The sequence below is a fragment of the Triticum aestivum genome, chromosome 3B (genome assembly GCF_018294505.1).
Source record: "Triticum aestivum cultivar Chinese Spring chromosome 3B, IWGSC CS RefSeq v2.1, whole genome shotgun sequence".
Classification (NCBI taxonomy): Eukaryota; Viridiplantae; Streptophyta; class Magnoliopsida; order Poales; family Poaceae; genus Triticum; species Triticum aestivum.
The window spans coordinates 282,546,634-282,565,957 of record NC_057801.1 but is presented as its reverse complement, the minus strand read 5'-3'; the positions used below and the strand labels follow the sequence as shown (position 1 = coordinate 282,565,957).

The window sequence follows — 19,324 nt, the reverse complement described above, 5'->3', positions numbered from 1 at the left end:
ACCTTTTTACATACCTCAAAGCCTGTTAGTAAACTCCTGGCAGCTTCGTACAATCCGCTTTCTGCGGATGAAATCCTTCCAATCACCGTATCCATCAACATACGGTGTTCTTCTGAGATGGACGCCCTACCAAGCAGATCCTTCAGCACCTCCGCCGGCGCGCAAGAGGGTGCCGGACTAGTCTGACGACCTTTCCCAGGGTCCGGACTTGAAAAAGCCCTCCGGGACGATACCTCGGGGTCGCCAGCCTCGTAGGACGGTGGAACAAGGGGAGGCATTTCGCTCTCTATCATCTCTGGACGAAGATCCCCTGAAGATGAGCTCTGCTGAGAAGGGTTGAGATCCGAACTGCAAGATAATGCTTCGGTTATTTTCCTCAGGAATAAAACATGAATGTGATTCATTATGGAACCCCTCCCCTCACTTATGCCTCGGGGGAGAGCGGGTCCCCTTTAGGGGGCGATTCGGCTGAAGCGTCCACCGGTGCCGAACCCTCTGACGAAGATTTCTTTCCCCGTTTTGAGGTTATCACCTCCGGGTCTTCAGAGGCAGTCCTTTTCTTTCCCTGGTCGGGAGAATTTTCGATTCTTCCCTTCCTGACGGCCTCCTTCGTGGAGGCGGTAGCTCCTTGGTCCCCCCCTTTTCCCTCCGCCAACGGCACAGCCTCCAGCATCCTGGTCAGCATGGGATTCGGCACGGTCTCGGGCAAGGGGACTGGACACCTGATAAGCTTAGCCTTTGCTGTCCACTCCTGTTCAAAGGGAAACTCTGCTAAAGGGTAGATTTGATAAAAATATGGATGGTATGTGCAAATATGGAGCTACTTACTTTAGCATCTGGGAGGTTGCAGCTCAGACCAGCGTCCTCGGACAGATCCGGACACCTTGCTTGTGATCCGAAGAACAATTTGTACATCTCCATGGGTGTCATTCCCATGAAGTGTTGTAGGATTCGTGGTCCCTCGAGATTGAATTCCCATAGGCGGAGAGGTAGACGTTTGCAGGGCAGTGTGCGGCGAATCACCATGACTTGCGCCACCATGGTCAGATTGATATCTCTTTCTAGGAGATCTCGAATACGGCCCTGCAGCAAGGGCACGTCTTTCGATGGCCCCCAGATAAGTCCTTCATTAACCCATGATGCCCTCCGTGGTGCGGGACCTGAGCGAAAAGTAGGCGGTGCCACCCATGTGGTGCCCCTAGGGGCTGTGATGTAAAACCAGTCCCGTTGCCATAAGCCGAGCTCCTCTTGAAAAGAGCCTTCGGGCCATGGAGCGTCGTCCATCTTGCTTATTATAGTTCCTCCGCACTCAGCATGCTGCCCCTTGATCATCTTCGGTTCCACCTTGAAAGTTTTTAGCCACAATCCGAAGTGAGGAGTGATATGGAGGAAGGCCTCACACACGACAATGAATGATGAGATTTGGAGGATGGACTCTGGAGCTAAGTCGTGGAACTCCAGCCCGTAATAAAACATGAGCCCCCTCACGAAGGGATCAATTGGGAAGCTTAGCCCCCAAAGGAAGTGAGATGCGAACACCACGGTCTCACCGGGCTGGGGAGTGGGAATGGCCTGCCCTTGAGCAGGCAGCCTGTGCGAGATTTCGCCGGTTAGATACCTGGCATCTCTCAGCTTTCGCACATCTTCTTCCGTAACGGAGGAAGGCATCCACCGGCCTTCAAGGTCAGAGCCGGACATCGTCGAAGGTCTGAAGCGCCTAAAACTAGAGCTTTGGGTGTTGAAACTCGAAGCAAGGGGCGGATTTGATTGGATTGAAAAGAAGGGAGCCGAGCCTTGGTCCCTTTATAAAAGAGTTGAATACCAAGAGCCCTCCCTGTAACTGTTTGAGACTCGCTTTCAATTAGGGAGTCATACCAAAGGCACGGTTGGGTTACCCACACCCGTATTGATGAGAATCTCGGAATAAGGGGACACGATCTCTGCTTTGACAAGACGTGCCAAGGAAACTGCCTCACTAAACATGCTGAGGTGGAACAATAAAATAAATAAAGAGCTTGGCTGTGGCATGATGTCACGCCGCGGAATACGTCAGTAGATCCGATTAATACAAATATTATTCTCTCTACGAAGGAATGTGGAACTTATTTTGCAGAGCCAGACACTACCCTGGTGTTCAACATCTTCTATGAAATATTCGGAGGAGGAACCCGCCTTGCAATGCCGAAGACAACTTGCACGCCGGACTCGTCGTCATTGAAGCCTGGTTCAGGGGCTACTGAGGGAGTCCTGGATTAGGGGGTGTCCGGATGGCCGGACTATGACCTTTGGCCGGACTCCCGGACTATGAAGATACAAGATTGAAGACTCCGTCCCGTGTCCGGATGGGACTTTCCTTGGCGTGGAAGGCAAGCTTGGCGATACGATATGAAGATCTCCTCCGACTGTAACCGACTCTGTGTAACCCTAGCCCTCTCCGGTGTCTATATAAACCGGAGAGTTTTAGTCCGTAGGATGAACAACAATCATACCATAGGCTAGATTCTAGGGTTTAGCCACTCCGATCTCGTGGTAGATCTACTCTTGTACTACCCATATCATCAATATTAATCAAGCAGGAGTAGGGTTTTACCTCCATCGAGAGGGCCCGAACCTGGGTAAAAACATCGTGTCCCTTGTCTCCTGTTACCATCCGCCTAGATGCACAGTTCGGGACCCCCTACCCGAGATCCGCCGGTTTTGACACCGGCAATGAGGTTGTAAGCTGGGTGAGTTGCCGCCATGAACTTGGCTAAGGCGGGGTATCCGAGGATGGCATTATATGGCAAGTCGATCCGGGCGATGTAAGTCGATGAGCTCGGTGCGGTAGTTGTCATAGGTCCCGAAGGTAACGGGGAGACAGATCTGGCCCAGTGGGCGGGTGAAGCCACCGCCGACCCCGGAGAAGGGATCGATGGGGCAGAGCCGGCTAGGAGGCACGTGTAGTAGGCCGAACGCCTCCGCGGAGAGCATGTTGAGGCCGGCTCCGCCATCGACGAGGGTCCTGGTGACCGCCATGTTGCAGATGGTGGGGGTGCAGATCATTGGGAGCGCTCATGCTCCTACCGTGGTCGCTGGATGGTCTTCTAGGCCGAAGGCGAGGTCGGCTTCAACGCTGCCCAACCCGGAGGAGCCCCCGAGCTCACCTGGGCAACGCTTAATTGCCGGTAGAATTGCTTGACATGTCGATCAGAAGGTGGCGCCCGCGAGCCGCCTAAGAGGGCCACAATGACAGGAGGTGCCGGCACCGTGAAGTGCACAATGAAGAGGCTACGCAGCTCCTCCCAAGAGGCCACAGAGGACTCTGGCAGGTGGAGCAGCCAGGCACGCAGCACTCCTACAAGGGCCATGGGGAGCCTGTTGGCCTTCACCTTGTCGTCTTTTCCGGCTGCCCCGATTGCCTCCTCGTACGCCTAAAGGAAACTAGTCGGGTCCGCCGTGCCGTCGTAGCGTGGTGGCAGCTCGGGCCTGAAGTTGGGCGGCCATTCCACCCACCGTAGGGAGGGGGCAAAAGGGTGCAGCCCCGGTGCTGCTTCGAAGGCACATCGGTCGAGTCGATGGAGAAGCACCCGACATGGAAGACGAGGGCGTGATTTGACAGACGGAGCAGAGGATCTCGGACGGACCCCTACCCGGCGCGCCACATGTCGGACTACGAGTTCCGCAAACCCTTGAAAGGTTCAAACTCGGGTGTGCATGCGGAGATCTCAACCTACCCAGCCTGCCTACTCGCGATCCTCCTAAGCCTAGTGTGTCGGGCTCGAAGAGACAAAGAGACACAACAGTTTATCCTGGTTTGGGCCACCTTGCGGTGTAATACCCTACTCTAACATTTTGGTGGATTGCCTCGAAGGGCTGAGGATGAACTAGTACAGTGGATGAACAGACCTCAGGAGGTGAGGTGTTCTTGATCTCAAGAGAGCTGGTGAGGTGGTCGGGTGAGAGTGGATCCGATCCCCCAATATGGTGGTGGCTAAGACCTATTTATAGTGGCCTTGGTTCTCTTTCCAAATGTTGGCGGGAAGGGATCCCACAACGGCCGGATTTGAAAGGGGACAAGTAGTACAGTTTATCCTGACTAAAGTGGTCTTCGCCTGCGAAAAGCCCCTGGTCGTGATGCTGCGGTGGGCTCGGTGATGACCTACTTCCTGCCACCCGAGTGGTCTTGGTCTTGATGCACCAGAATGGAAACCTTTGGCTGATTCCTCGAGGCTCCGCGCTGATGGCTTGCCTCCCTTGCACCAAAGAGGACATTGGCGCTCTGTGCCTGCTAGCGCCCCCCTGGAGCCCACGTGGCCTCAATAGTCATGGCTCATGTCAGCTGAGCCTCGGGAGGTAGACCTTGCACAGAACTCTCCGCCCCTCGGGAGCGATCCTGAAGAGGTTGATCCCCTCGGGGGTCTTGGCATCGTCCACCTCGCGAGGCTTGGCCCCTCGCGAGTGTCTTGAGTCGTTGATGCTGAAGCTGGACCGTACCAGGCCGTCGGGGAGCCACGTGGTGGGCCGCAGGCAGGCAAGTCTAGATACCCCCATATCCAGAACGCCGACAGACACACATCCTAAAACTTATGCATGTTGATGACTTAGATGTGCAACACACGAAGTAACGTATATCTTCAATCAATGAAGACATACACTCCAAGTGTGAATACATTAACGTGGAATTTGTCTTCGGAGTGCCACGATAATAGTGCGTTGTGTCTGGGTCTAATACTTCCTATACGGTGGGTAACGCCACCACCAAATTCTTATTGAAGTGTTTCTTTTGGCGTCATGGTTGCATAGTCTTCGCATTTGGTTTGTCTTCAACATTGATTTGATTTTAAGGTTTATCTTCGAATGTTGAGTTGGTATATATATATATATATATATATATATATATATATATATATATATATATATATATATATATATATATATATATATATATATACTATTCTGATCACAACATGAACTTCCCGAGTAACACGCGTGACCTTCCCCGAGTACTAGGTTGAACTTCAGCTAAAATGTGTCCAAATGGGGCTTGCGATATACCATTGGAAAACTATGGACACCAATATCATGACCCAAGTTAAATTTTTGGCAGAATGTAAGCGGTTTAAGAGCAGTTTTGAAAACCGTTTTTTCTTCACACAAAAAACGTGAATCGTATTTTCGACCGTATTTCTAAACCGTTTATCGGAATGAGGTAAATAATATGGCATTGGAAAACAGCTGCAAAACCGCTCCTTCGACATGTTGAAAGTTTTCTCTAATTCTCTATGGATAAATAGTAATTTGGAAAATCGTAGCAAACCGAATAGTCGAGTTCGTATTTTCAATGTAATTTATAAACGGCTAATCCAATTGAGGCAAATGATATTGCGTTGGAAAGCTTGTGAAAATCGGCTACTTTTTCATGTTAAAAGTTTTTTCTAATTTGGAACGGTTTAAAAGTAATTAAGAAAACGGTACAAGTTCCACCGAGTTTGGATTTTCGAGCTAATTTCTTAACCATACGTCCGAATGCAACAAATGGTACGATGTTGGAAAGCTTGAGGAAATGCGAAACATTTTCGTATATATTGTTTCTCTCAATTCCTTACGGTTTTAAGTCAAATTTGAAAATGGCTAAAAACGTATTTTTGGCATAATTTCTACAAACTTTTATCGGAATGGGGCAAATAATATACCGCTGAAAAGCTACAGAAAATGCAAAACTTTTTCATGTTGATGGTTTTCTCTAATTCCTAGCCGTTTTCAAGTAATTGCGAAAATGGCGAGATCATTCGTTCTGCCTTTATCGCGAAACTGATTCTTCGAAAATGCACCGCGTGAAGAACCTGAACTTCTCGGCACGTGTACTTCAACTTCACTCTGTTTTTCATGTGCTTTTTTGGCTCGCATCTCTCCACCCACTCACCGGAATTGAGCAAGTGATATACCGATGGAAAGCTCTTGTAAACACATAACTTTCCTGTGTTGATCATTTTTTCATACTGGCGACGGTTTTAAAGTTTTTCATCTGAAATTCATTCAGTGTAGTAATTGAACTTCTTGATGTTTTCATGTTGAACTTATTGTTGTTTTCACTCTAATGTATCGAATTTCTCCATCTTTTTAATATGGTCTTCTTGGTTTTATTTCTTAATCATTTTTTATGAATAAAAATATTTTAAGACACCAAAACAACATTTTTGTGTGTGTTTTTGCATTGGTTTGCACATCAAACCGCGTCATCTTTAGAAATTGAACTTCTCCTTTTCTTTTTATTTTATTTCAACATTGTTTAGCACGTCGAACCACGTCGTCATTAGAAATTGAACTTCTCCTTTCTTTGTTTTCTTTCAACATTGGGTTGCACATCGAACCGCTTCATCTTTAGAAATTGAACTTCTCATTTTCTTTTTGTTTTCTTTCAACATTGGTTTACATGTTGAACCGCGTCATCTTTAGAGATTGAACTTCTCCCATTTTGCTTTCTTGTATGTTTTACCTTGCGTGTTCAAATTTATTTTGAACTTGCTGAGATAATACACTTGACCTTCTCGAACACAACATTTTGGCCTTCGCAAAACATAAATTAAAGCCAAACTTTTGACCTATGGAGCATGTATAATTTTCTCCACTTTTTCAAGAATAAGCACTGAATCGCCCCGTTAGTTTGACTTGAACTTCTGCTGCACATCAATAAGCTGCTGTAAACACGCAACTTCTTGGTGTTGATCATTTTTTTCATACTCGCAACGGTTTTAAAAGTTTTTCATCTGAAATTCATTCAGTGTAGTAGTTGAACTTCCTGCTGTTTTCATGTTGAACTTCTGTGACGTATTTTCGTTTGTAATTTTCTGACACCGTGTAGTAGGTGAACTTCTGGCAGTTATCTAGCTACCTCAACTTCTCTTTGGTTACGTGAAAACTTTGAACTTCTCCGTTATTTTTATTTGAACTTCTAGGTTTTTATCGCTGAACTTCCGAACGGGGTGGGCTTATTCTTTAGGCCATTTTGCATTAGTTTTGTTTTTGGTTAACATTTCATTAACTATTTATAACATGTATTTTTTAGATATGAAAAAACCCTATGATAGACCTACTCGGAGCACACATACATGCCGTAGACACGCATGTGGGCACCCACACGAATAGCACACACTCAAGACGCACACACCCAAGACTCATGCTCCGCCGAAGGGCGTCATGAACTTATTTGGTTCTTCTAGTTGAACTTGAAGGTTTTTCTTACATATTTTTGTTGTTATCTTTCTGGTTTTTCGTATATGATTCTCTCATCGACTATATGCAAAATGGGTGCCCACATATTAAAATTATGCAAAAGCAAACTTTCATTCATGTTCCTAAATGACATACCTTTATTTATCCAATCTTTCTTTGCTAACATCTTTACTTTTTCTTCATGGCATCCCCCAAACGACGCCGCCCCATCCGCCGCCGCTACAAGCAACCCTGGGATTACGACGACCTCGTCCATGAGATGCGGTGCTAGAAGTTAGCTTATTTTTTCTCAATGAGGCATTCCTTTCTTGTTGTCTGTTTGGTTTGTGAATTTTTGCTACTACTGTCAGGGAATAGAACAGCCTCTGAACTTCTATAATTTTGCTGCAGGTGCATGGTATGGCTGCCTTCGTCTGCTGCTAGCTACCGCTTCCTCTGCAGTCCGCTGCTAACTGCCGCTGCAGTCCACCGCTAGCTCATGCGGGGAGGTGGTGCTGCTCCGGCGACTCCTTCCTCGAGCACAGCCAGTCTCCAGCCACCTCCAACAGCCGCAACCCAATGGATCTGACGGATGCTCATGCGTGGGAGTGGTGTTACTCCGACGAGCTCCTTCATCCCCGAGCAAAGCGCGTAGATGATGGCCTCCTTCCTCTAGTTCCCTCTTCCATCTACCGAGCACAACTCCGGCAAGCTTGTCGATTAGCGAGTCCTACTGCCGCTGATGCTACTGTTGCTCACCATCGCGTGGCTGTAGAGCATCCATGGCAGGTCGACTAAAATAGTCATGGCAGGTTGAGTAATAGTGACAGCAACAACACAGCCGCACGTGGCTAGAAATGCATGGTGAGAATTGAAAGTCCGAGCGTGAGAGAGTTATCAGAGCAGATGTTCTCTGTTTGCCGCAAAAACACAAAAACAAATTGGCCATGTGTGTTTCCCATATGCCCGTGAGACTGAAAAATTTCATACCACAAAAAAGTAATGAAAGTTGGCCATGTGTGTTAGCAAAGAAAGATTGGATAAACTAAATAACATGAATTAACAGTTGATCAAACAGCCACATGATCTACCTTGCTATGTTTTCACTCCTCTGATAGCAAGTAAGCAACCGTTCAAGATGAATACAGTGAAGCTTCATTCACATATATACATGAACAAAGTGAGATGAATACAGTGAAGCTTCATTCACATATATACATGAACAAAGTGAGATGAATACAATGAAGCTTCATTCACATATACTAGTTGACCCATTGCGCCAAATGGCGCAGAGACCCGCTAAAGACATGTTGTCGATGAAAATAGTTTCATTTTGCAAGGACATATTCGATACTGGTAGTAGTAAGCCCATGTGTTAAGTCATAAGTACTATATTGAAAATATGTTTATCACGCTGAGAAACCTGAGTTTGAAAAAAAATCATATTTCTATAACATGCATAGACCAGCTAAGGAAGCATTTTTTAGTTGAAAATATGGTTATCACACTGAGAAATCTGAGCTTGAAAAAAATTCATGTTTATATAACATGTATGAACCAGATAAGGCTCTATTTTTTAGCAGTGTTTGCGCTAAAATTTTATTTTCCATGTGCAAAAACCTCTATATGTTGTGCATAAGTAGGCATAGGTATTTGAAAGGCCCATATACTACCTAGCCCGGTACTGGAACAATTCTTTGTGTGGGCCGTCCAAATACCTAGCCTGGCCCAGGAACAATTCTTTGTGTGGCCCGTCCGGAGTGAAATATGAAGCGGCAGCGCAGATCGTGACTGTGTATTTCTTTTCGTGACTGTGTATTTCTTTTCTTCCTCGGTTCCTCCTTTGGGAGGGAGAAGCGTACTCAACTGGTGACACAAATGGTCCTTTACGCCATATAGCACAATGTTCATTTCAAACACAAAGTGTTTTGAAAATTAAATTAGGATTTAGCACTAAGGAACACTCCAGACTTGAAACAGCGGATGAAACCACTTTACCGATTCAAACTCTTTAGCAACCATTTATGATTATGATGTCGAATGGCACAAGGTGTCGATTTAGACGAAGAGTTATTTGAAACGTGTTTCATTTGTTCTTTACAAAGTGTTAGATACAATTTCACTGCACATAAGAATTTTCAAGCTTGGTTAAAACGTATTTTCAAGCATACAAACCACAATTAAACAACGCGAATGTAAATATATACGACTGAGTCATACTTCCTAAAAAAAGGCAAGCAATGGACTGGTAATAGGTAGGCCTGTTTTAGAGAGATTGTGGTAAAGTACAGTTCATTATTACATGCAAAATGTTTTTGCTTCGGAGCAGAACACTGATCTATCTCTTGTCTTCATATCTTTTTCTTCTCAGAGCTGGAGTGTGATGCCTTGCTCCTATTCATGGCTCTTGACCTACAATTTTTGAACAATCTAAATTAGTTATTCATTCAATGGGAAATCTAAAGTGGGGATTACTTCGCCAATATCATTAGCAAGTTTATGAGGTAAAAGAAAGAGATATAACTTCCAAAAGCAAACATAAGAATGAAGTACATAGTATTGTAGCTGGGAAAGTAGGAACATGAGATGCGGCGTGTTTCAGAAAAATGGTCAGAGGTTCCCTGATCCTAGTAACATGAGCTGAGATTATTTTGTCAGGGACTCATGGTCATGGCTGTATATAATTTTCACAAGCAACAAACCCTATGTGACAACCTACCTTCGATCACAAACCTATATAATCTATATAATAGACAAAAATGGAGCCTTCGATAACTTAAATACCTATTTTTCCTACCATAGTGTGATGAGGCTCTGAAACTGCACACAGGGATTTTCATGGGACCATTCAGGACTTTGAAAAAAGATACAAAAACTGCATGCAGCTCCTCCATCTAAGGCTACCTCAATAATAAACCAATACTTCATGATAGAATAATCTGAAAATCATATATGATAACAATGCAAAATAATCTTGCAGCACCTCCTAAAACTGTAAAATCTGTGAAATTGGCAATCAACTTACTATCAACGGGAAACACCACACTACGTTAACAATGCAAAATAATCTTGCAGCACCTCCTAAAACTGTAAAAGCTGTGAAATTGGCAGTCAACTTGCTATCAATGGGAAACACCACACTGCACTATATTTTTCCAGGAACAAGATGCTAATATGCTTTCCCGTTCACCACTGCAAGGATGCACGTCGTCTCCCCATTCTCCACCGCGAGGATGCCAACGCGTCCTGTTCTCCACCGCCAGGACGCCCAACTCATCCCCTATCTCCACCACAAGGACGTTGGGCGCCTCTTCATTTGCCACCCTGAGCACCGCATTGAGGTCGTCTAGCAATGTACTGTTGAGGCAACTGCTTTTCATTGTCCCCCTCTCTTAATTTTTCGCAGCACACCCCTTGTTATTCTACACCTAGGATGGATGTTCTTGTAGATTTTGCTGACCACCATATTCTGCAGTAATTAGTATTGCTGCAGTCCAGTGTGTTGATTTTCAGCAGGCCAATGTGTTGATTGACTAATTTTGTGCATCAAAAACAGTAGGGCAGTGTTGATGAATCAATTTTGTTTAATAAAAGTGGAGTCTATGGCAATACTATAAAAGCGCTAGTCTCCAAAGTCCACCATGACGCAAAAACATTTAGCACCCATTTAAATATGGATTTGGGTTCATATATACACAAAGCGCAGTAATTATTGTGAAGCAAGAAAAAGAATGCTCCTACTATCAGAAATATGTGCCGACAACAACACCATCCTATTAGAGCTCAAAAACAGGAATAGAGAAGGCACCTATACCTGTTCATGGAGCTGTGTCTGAACCTCCATTTGCATATGTAGAGCTTCTACCAAGTTCCTAAGAAAAGGAGAAGGGGACAGATGTAAATTTGTAAGGTTATGGTATTTACCATGCATACATTCTAGTGTAATAATTTAAAGATATTACTTGTTTTTGAACGGAGCACTTCCACTGCTACCTAGTCGTACCTTAATGTCTGAGGGTCCCTTCTTGTCTGCATACAGTATGCATCAAAATTCAGTATAAAAAAGGACTGCTCATGAGTAGAAAGCTCATTGCCGTAATTTGGAATGACATGTTCTAGTAGGAATCCTATAGATATACAAAGAGAGGATTAGTTCGGCAGAATCAATACGATTATTAGTAAAAAAATAGAGTCCGTAACAATACTATAAAAGCGCTAGTCTCCAAAGTCCACCATGCCGCAAAAACATTTAGCACCCATTTAAATATGGATTTGGGTTCATATATACACAAAGTGCAGTAATTATTGTGAAGCAAGAAAAAGAATGCTCCTACTATCAGAAATGTGTCGACAAGGCGACAACAACACCATCCTATTAGAGCTCGAAAACAGGAACAGAGAAGGCACCTATAGCTGTTCATGGAGCTGTGTCTGAACCTCCATTTGCATATGTAGAGCCTCTGCCAAGTTCCTGAGAAAAGGAGAAGGGGACAGATGTAAATTAGCAAGGTCATGGTATTTACCATGCATACATTCTAGTGTAATAATTCAAAGATATTACTTGTTTTTGAACGGAGCACTTCCATTGCTACCTAGTTGTACCTTCTTAATGTCCGAGGAGGCCTTCTTTTCTGCATAGAGTATGCATCAAAATTCAGTATAAAAAAGGACTACTCATGAGTAGAAAGATCATTGTCGCAATTTGGAATGACATGTTCTAGTAGGAATCCTAGATATACAATTCAGCAGAATCAATATGACTATGCAACAAACTATCAACCATTGCACTATATCTCAAGAATTTATAGTGTAGCCACCAAACAAAGTGGTAATCAAGGCAACATCAATCTAACAACAATGGCTGACCGATGATGTTTTAGTCCTTCTGGTTTACTAATTCAGAGGAACTGTAACAAAAATCGCTCTTTGGTCAATAGCATCAACTGATTCTTTGAACTCTAAATTCCACTCTTAGCTAAATTTATTCTTCCTCTCTTCTATATCAGATCTGCACACGTCAAGTTTAAAAATCCATATAATAGCAAAGTAAAATACGTGTGAGGAAGAAATTAAGAGAGGGGGAGAAAGAGTGGAGCACCTAGTTCGCCGCCTACAACAGGCACATGTTGTCCTCCTTATACTCCAGATCCATGAGGCAGCCATGGGAGGAGGGATGAGCTCCTGGTTCCTCTCGCCTTCCCACACTCCCTGTTCACCTCGAGCTCCTTCGCTCATGGAATAGCATTCCTTCACTCATGGTCATACATCTGGTTTGTATCTCCATAAAAACAAATGGCAACTTGGTGAAGATTTACAATAGAAAGGCATCAGATGTCGGTGCAGGAAGCCTATTAGAATCAGAAATTATGTGAGTATAGTAGGGCATATAGAAACTTCATTCTGGCCCGCACAGTAACAGCTCTATCACACAACTTGTTTTTTATGGATTCAGTAAAAAGATTACGGGAGAACTTATTTTTGCAAAGAAGGAGATCATAATAATAGTGGGCATTGACGAAACAAGATTTATCGCCTCAACCAGTGTATTGTGATGACCAACACCTAAATAACTTGTCGTTGTTCCCGAGTTACATATGCTCTAATAACCCTATGATCCCCGATTCATGGTTTCAAATTCAGATGTTCCGTCAACCGTGGTACAGAACACAAATAGATCAACCCGTCAACCAGTGAATATAATATTCTCCAAGAAAATAAAATAGTTTGTAGAAGCAAGGTGTAATTTAAATCTTTACCAATAAGGCAATACAAGTTACAGGCCAAACAGAGCATAAAAGTTTCGAACCAGAGCAAGCAGGAGAACTCGACATCCTTGACCTGAACATCATAAATCACAAATCCAGAATAAACGGTTAACCCAAAGTTTTTCTTCTCATGACTCTGAAGGAGGTCCACGTGTTGTTATCTACACAATAAAAATTACTGGCCCAAGCTTGAAGTCTAACCAGAATAATTTGCTAATGGAATTAAATCATATCAGATTTCTTTGAGGATGAGATGCAAATGAAGGCTGACACATGATTGATAAATTCGTACAAATATTTTCAGTCCCGCGAAGTAAACATGAGGAACTGAGGTTTAATTAATCATGTAATTTTATAAGAAGAATCATTATTATTCATTGTTCACTTTGAGTGCATCAGAATCAGCCATACAGCAAACTGGATGGTGATTTGTCAAATAAGAGCTTCTTGGATAAATAAGATAGAACCACATCCACTTGATACTTAACTGTAAACTACACATCAATTTGACGGTCTGATCTATAATGCTTCATGAAACAATCAATCTAGAAGCTCAAAATACCCCTGAAAACTCCAAGAAAATCAGAAAGAAACATCACAGGTCTATATACTTACTCTGGTGAGAGGCCATGTACAAAAGAAATCACAATTAGCAAGAAAGGAGCTTGCCATCAGCTACGAAGAAAAACCATAAAAAAGTAAGTGTCTGTGTAGTCTTTATGCCTTCGAGGATTTCCTCAACATCCTACAGAAATTCAGAACAATGATTTGAGTGTTTGACACTATTTGATAGTGATAATAACTGGAATTTGAGCATGATGACAACAACATGTAGAACAATACCTTGAGTTAAACCAATAATTTTTCACACATACACACTTGCATTTTCCTCTGCTCCTCTGATATCTTCTGTCAGTGCACCTTGGGTCTGCATGAACCACCAACTTCATCTATAAAAGTATTGTACAGATGTAACCATATTAGTAGATCAGACATGGTAAGAAATAAACAATACAATATTCTTGATACCGATTTAGCTATGGAAAGCATGACCATAAATTGCAATGAGGTAAGTCCTAAATAAGATGCACACCAAAGAGATAAGAGAACTTACATGGGCATCGAAATAATATGATCTTTGTACAAATACATGCATGTTGTCTTTAAACAGATCCTTTGAACAGTCTATTCATTAGAACACAGCAGGATCCTATCATTGGATCATTCTATATGGTCCAGCTTGTAGTGTAGATCTGTAGAAATTTACTGTGAGTGAAAATCTCCAATAATAATTATAGAATCATGTAAACTTTTCTTTAGCTGTATGTAATCATGTAACTGAAACTGTAGAACATACTGCCTTCCTCTAAGCAGTCCTCCTTTAGCATTTTTACAAACAGCTAGTTCTTAGATCTACAGCCTCAAATGCTAAACGTGAGAGGGAAAATGAGTGCGGGAGAGAGAGATGGTTGGGGGCTCACATGCGGACCTGCAGCCGCAAAGACACCTGAATGATGGCGCAAGGGTCTGCCACGGCCCGGACACGAAGGACAGCGTCGAGCCAAGCCGAATACCTGGCTGGCAACTGCTCTTCTTTGCTTGAGCCCCTCCTCCCGTGGCTTCTCGAGACGAGGTCTCTCCTCCTCATGTTTCCTCCTCGCGGCCTGGGCAGATGAACACCTCGAGCAGCAAGGGACGGATGATGAACTGGGAGACAGTGGAGAAGGTCGGGGCGGAAGGAAACTGGCCGCTTGCACGGACAGAGTCGGTGGACCGAGGAGCCGTAGCGGCGGCGGCTGACGAGGGAGGTCAGATGGAGCAGCGACAGCGACCGCGGGATGGTAGGAAAGGGGGCTAGGGTTTGTGGCGGCTGAGGGAGAGAGATCGAGGAGGAAGGGTTGCGGCGTGCGGGCGATTGGATTGGGCCGATGGGGGGTTCGAGGGCATGGCACCCACGCCACTGCAAATGGCGCGACGCGCACGCGGCATGCGGGGAGAGGGCGCACCTGCACCTCGAAACGGCTCACCCAGCCAACATGCACAGAACACGAGCCCACCAGTCATTGGACATGAGAACTTATCACGCGGTCAAAACCACCAGCGAGAGCAACGAGCATCTAACGGCTTAAACAAAGTCAAAGACAAAATTGACCACGATCCAACGGCAAACGAAGGCTGAAATTGGGGGAGCCTCCTGGAGATGAGTTGGCTAGCCTCATTATTATTTTAAATACATGAACAAAGTGGGATTCAGAGGAGACGGAAAAGCACCAAAGGCAGTGGCTCTGCACTCCAGTCCTCGGCAGAGTCAGAGAAGAGGGACGTCATGGGAGTTGAACGGCATTGGGTTGTGACGTTGAATGGCCTTGGGTTGCCGTGTTGAACGGCCTTGACACTGTAGTTGGGGAGGCGAGCGAGCCATCCAGCAGGCTCCCCACGGCAGCCAAGTAGGGAGACCGCACCACCACCCAGTAGCAGCAGCAGGTGTCAACAGTTTCTGCCAAAGCATACCACTAAACATCCCCCTGTTGTTTTGTTGTTGAACTTTCTTTTTTTGATCAACTTTGTTAAAAGCAGTATATAGCCGGAAGGACTATTTTGCTAACCGACGCATACAGAAAGAACAGAGAGTAGCACTGACAGAGATGAACCTACTGCTACTTGTACAAGAGCAGACGCAATGCCACTGCCATGCGACGAGTGTCTCCTTCCGGCTGCTCGTGCTCATGCTCTGCTCGGGTGCGCGGGGCGTCAAACTGGTCAACCAGCAACATCTCCTTCATATGGACTGGCCGCTCCGGCGAGGTCGAACAGTGCGGGCGTACGAGGTCGAACTGCGCGGAGTGGAGGACCGGGGCATGGCGTAGCCGCATAGATGACGGCCGACCTTGGCGAGGTAGGAGGTGGAACGCTGGGAGGGGAGGCGCTCGGCCGCGATCCAGGGGGAGGGTCGGTCGTGATCCAGGGGCGGCTCTTCGTTAGATGGTTACTGGCGGCAGCGCACCTGGTGGCAAGGAGGTGGTTGGGGCGAAGGGCGGCGACCGTGGGGAAGGAGGCGCGTCGGCGTTGGAGGAGGAGGTGTGCCGGTTGTGGCGGAGGTGGTGCGCGACAGCGGGGATGGAGGCGCTCCGGCCGTGGCGGAAGTGGCGCGCGGCAGCGAGGATGGAGGCGCTCCGGCCGTGGGGAGGAGGCGCGCGGCGGCCGGGATGGAGGCCCGCCGGCCGTGGGGGAGGAGGCGCGCTGCGGCCGGGATGGCGGCGACTGGGAATCGGGGGAGAGTGAGGAGAGGTGGGGAACGTGGGGCTCGGGATGGGCTTTTTGTTTTCTTTGTTTTGTGAGTTCGGGAGCAATCCGGTCCGGCCCTATATAGGGCGCGCCGTGATCCAAATAGCTATTCTAATCTCAGGAATAGTGTTGTCTTATATATATATAGGGAAAATCTATCCTACCACCCGGTGGTAGTTACCCCGCATGTCTTATATACTATCATGTGGTATTATATATATTATTTTATTATTTTAAATATGTTCATATACTATATCTAAGATATTTCAAAGCAAGTTACATGAAAAAATTGCTTATGAGCCCATAGTTTTTGTTATATTTGTAAATTACATACATATTTATACGTAAAAATGAGCATACTCAAAAAATGGTACATACGATCTAAAAATTAGTATACATACTACATAATCATTGTTAGAAACTATATACTATATGTACATACTCTCGGTTCCGACAGATACTACATACAACATACAAAACGCTAGTGGTGGTAACTACCACTGCTTGTAGGAAACATTTGTCCTATATATTTTTTTTGTGTTCTATCCTCTACAGCATTCACTTATAGTTATGTCTTCATACATACTTGAATCTTTATTGATCTAAGTGAATGTGATCAAACCCTAACATCTTCTATGCTTCTTCCTCAAATTCTATCTGTCCAAATCATATGCTATCGTGGATTTGTCACGGCAGATGTCCTAGTGTGAGGACTTAGTCGTGAGGCCAATGCATCTATGTGGTAGCTTGAGAGGGGTTGATCAGAATCGAGAAACGCAACACAAGACAAGAATTTAGACAGCTTTGGGCCTCGGGAAACACCGTCCGGTAGTAACCCTACATGTTGTTTGTGGCTAGGTCTCATTATGATCATCATGGAGTTGCCGCATAGCCGGCTCTCATTATTGTGTCTAGCCCTAGAGATTATTTTCTTACTTGTCCCTCTTGGGTGCCCTGTCCCTCCTTATATAAGTTGAAGGGGTGGGTTACATGTAGAGTTCTAGTAGGATTAGGACTAGTCTATCTTCTCTTACAAGTTTAATACAAGTCCGGGTCTTGCTTCCTCGTAAAGGAAATATGCGTCATCCCTTTCCTCTTAAACTGGCCCATCATAACAAGAACCGACCTTCTGGGTTTTGGGCCTTGTTGTCCATCTGACTCGCCCGCCGGGTTACTAACGAGTCACCAAGATCAGGCGGGTTATCTGTGAATCGCCAAGCTCCGGGCGGGTCACCAGTGAGTCGCCACGCTCCAGCCGGGTAATTACGTTGTTTTGATAGGTTGTGCTCCGGGTTAAATATTCTCTTGAGTTAGGACCTGATCATCCTTAAGTCCAATTGTCATTTCCTTCTTCTAAAAAATCCAGGTTAATAAGCCAGCTTCATACTCAATTTGCTGACGTTGGTTTCTCATAGAGAATTGTTATGAAGAATAATCCACTTGAGTCGGCTTCCAAAGCACCGGCTTTAAAAAGTGTTGGTCTTGAAGTACTCATCTGATATTCAGCCGTTTTGAAGATGTAGAACTTGTCGGTTTAATATTACCAAAATTGTCAGTTTGTAAATATTGATGGCACCGAGTCATAATTGTTGCCGACACCGGGTCATAATTACTGATGACGTCGGGTTATGATTGTTGCAGACACCGGGTCATAATGATTGGTGACGCCGGGTCAATCTGGTTTGATCAAAACTGAGAATTTGAAAATATTTCTCCTTATATCCATATTACTTGTAGCCCCCAAGTCTTGAACAGAACCAAGTGATGATTTGAGAGCAGCAGGTGTCAACAGTTTCTGCCAAAGCATACCACCAAACATCCCCCTGTTGTTTTGTTGTTGAACTTCCTTTTTTTGATCAACTTTGTTAAAAGCAGTATATAGCCGGAAGGACTATTTTGCTAACCGAAGCATACAGAAAGAACAGAGAGTAGCACTGACAGAGATGCACCTACTGCTACTTGTACAAGAGCAGACGCAATGCCACTGCCATGCGATGAGTGTCTCCTTCCGGCTGCTCGTGCTCATGCTCTGCTCAGGTGCGCGGGGAGTCAAACTGGTCAACCAGCAACATCTCCTTCATATGGACTGGCCGCTCCGGCGAGGTCGAACGGTGCGGGCGTACGAGGTCGAACTGCGCGGAGTGGAGGACCAGGGCATGGCAAAGCCGCATAGATGACGGCCGTCCTTGGCGAGGTAGGAGGTGGAACGCTGGGAGGGGAGGCGCTCGGCCGCGATCCAGGGGGAGGGTCGGTCGTGATCCAGGGGAGGCTCTTCGTTAGGTGGTTACTGGCGGTAGCGGACCTGGTGGCAAGGAGGTGGTTGGGGCGAAGGGCGGCGACCTTGGGGGAGGAGGCGCGTCGGCGTTGGAGGAGGAGGTGCGCCGGTCGTGGCGGAGGTGGTGCATGACAGCGGGGATGGAGGCGCTCCGGCCGTGGCGGAAGTGGCGCGCGGCAGCGAGGATGGAGGCGCTCCGGCCGTGGGGGAGGAGGCGCGCGGCGGCCGGGATGGAGGCCCACCGGCCGTGGGGAGGAGGTGCGCGGCGGCCGGGATGGCGGCGACTGGGAATCGGGGAAGAGTGAGGAGAGGTGGGGAACGTGGGGCTCAGGATGGGCTTTTTGTTTTCTTTGTTTTGTGAGTTCGGGAGCAATCCGGTCCGGCCCTATATAGGGCGCGCTGTGATCCAAATAGCTATTCTAATCTCAGGAATAGTGTTGTCTATATATATATATATATATATATATATATATATATATATATATATATACAGACGGTCTATTATGCTAATATTAGCAGAATAACTATTCTGCACACCACTTCCGCACTGCACGCTGAACGCAAGTGCACTGCATCTTTTTGACGACGAGCACTGCAATATAGACTAGTGAACTTCGCGTTGGAAAAAACTGCACGCAGTGTTTTTCTGGTACTGTTTTCGCTCTAATTTTTTGATTGTTTATTGGAACGAGGCGTATAATATACCGTTGAAAAGCTATGGATTAGGCGCAACTTCGACATGTTGAACAGTTTTCGAGATTCCACACGGTTTAAGAGCAGTTTTGAAAATGGTGCGGCGGATGACGAG

At 45.6% G+C, this 19,324-nt stretch overlaps 1 long non-coding RNA gene across 7 annotated transcripts; it reads right to left on the bottom strand.

The window, feature by feature from the left end:
- Positions 1-9,335: 9,335 nt before the first annotated feature.
- Positions 9,336-14,937, bottom strand: LOC123069722 (uncharacterized). Of its 7 annotated transcripts, XR_006432741.1 has the most exons (11): positions 14,438-14,935; positions 14,071-14,209; positions 13,800-13,906; positions 13,572-13,701; positions 12,948-13,029; positions 12,290-12,469; positions 11,753-11,822; positions 11,599-11,662; positions 11,195-11,318; positions 11,006-11,063; positions 9,336-9,603 (listed from the first exon to the last, which is right to left on the bottom strand). It is a non-coding gene; the product is annotated as an uncharacterized lncRNA (long non-coding RNA). The 7 variants fall into 7 exon arrangements; XR_006432738.1 differs by having other exon boundaries at positions 12,948-13,701; positions 14,438-14,937; XR_006432739.1 differs by lacking the exon at positions 12,948-13,029 and having other exon boundaries at positions 14,438-14,934.
- Positions 14,938-19,324: the final 4,387 nt, after the last annotated feature.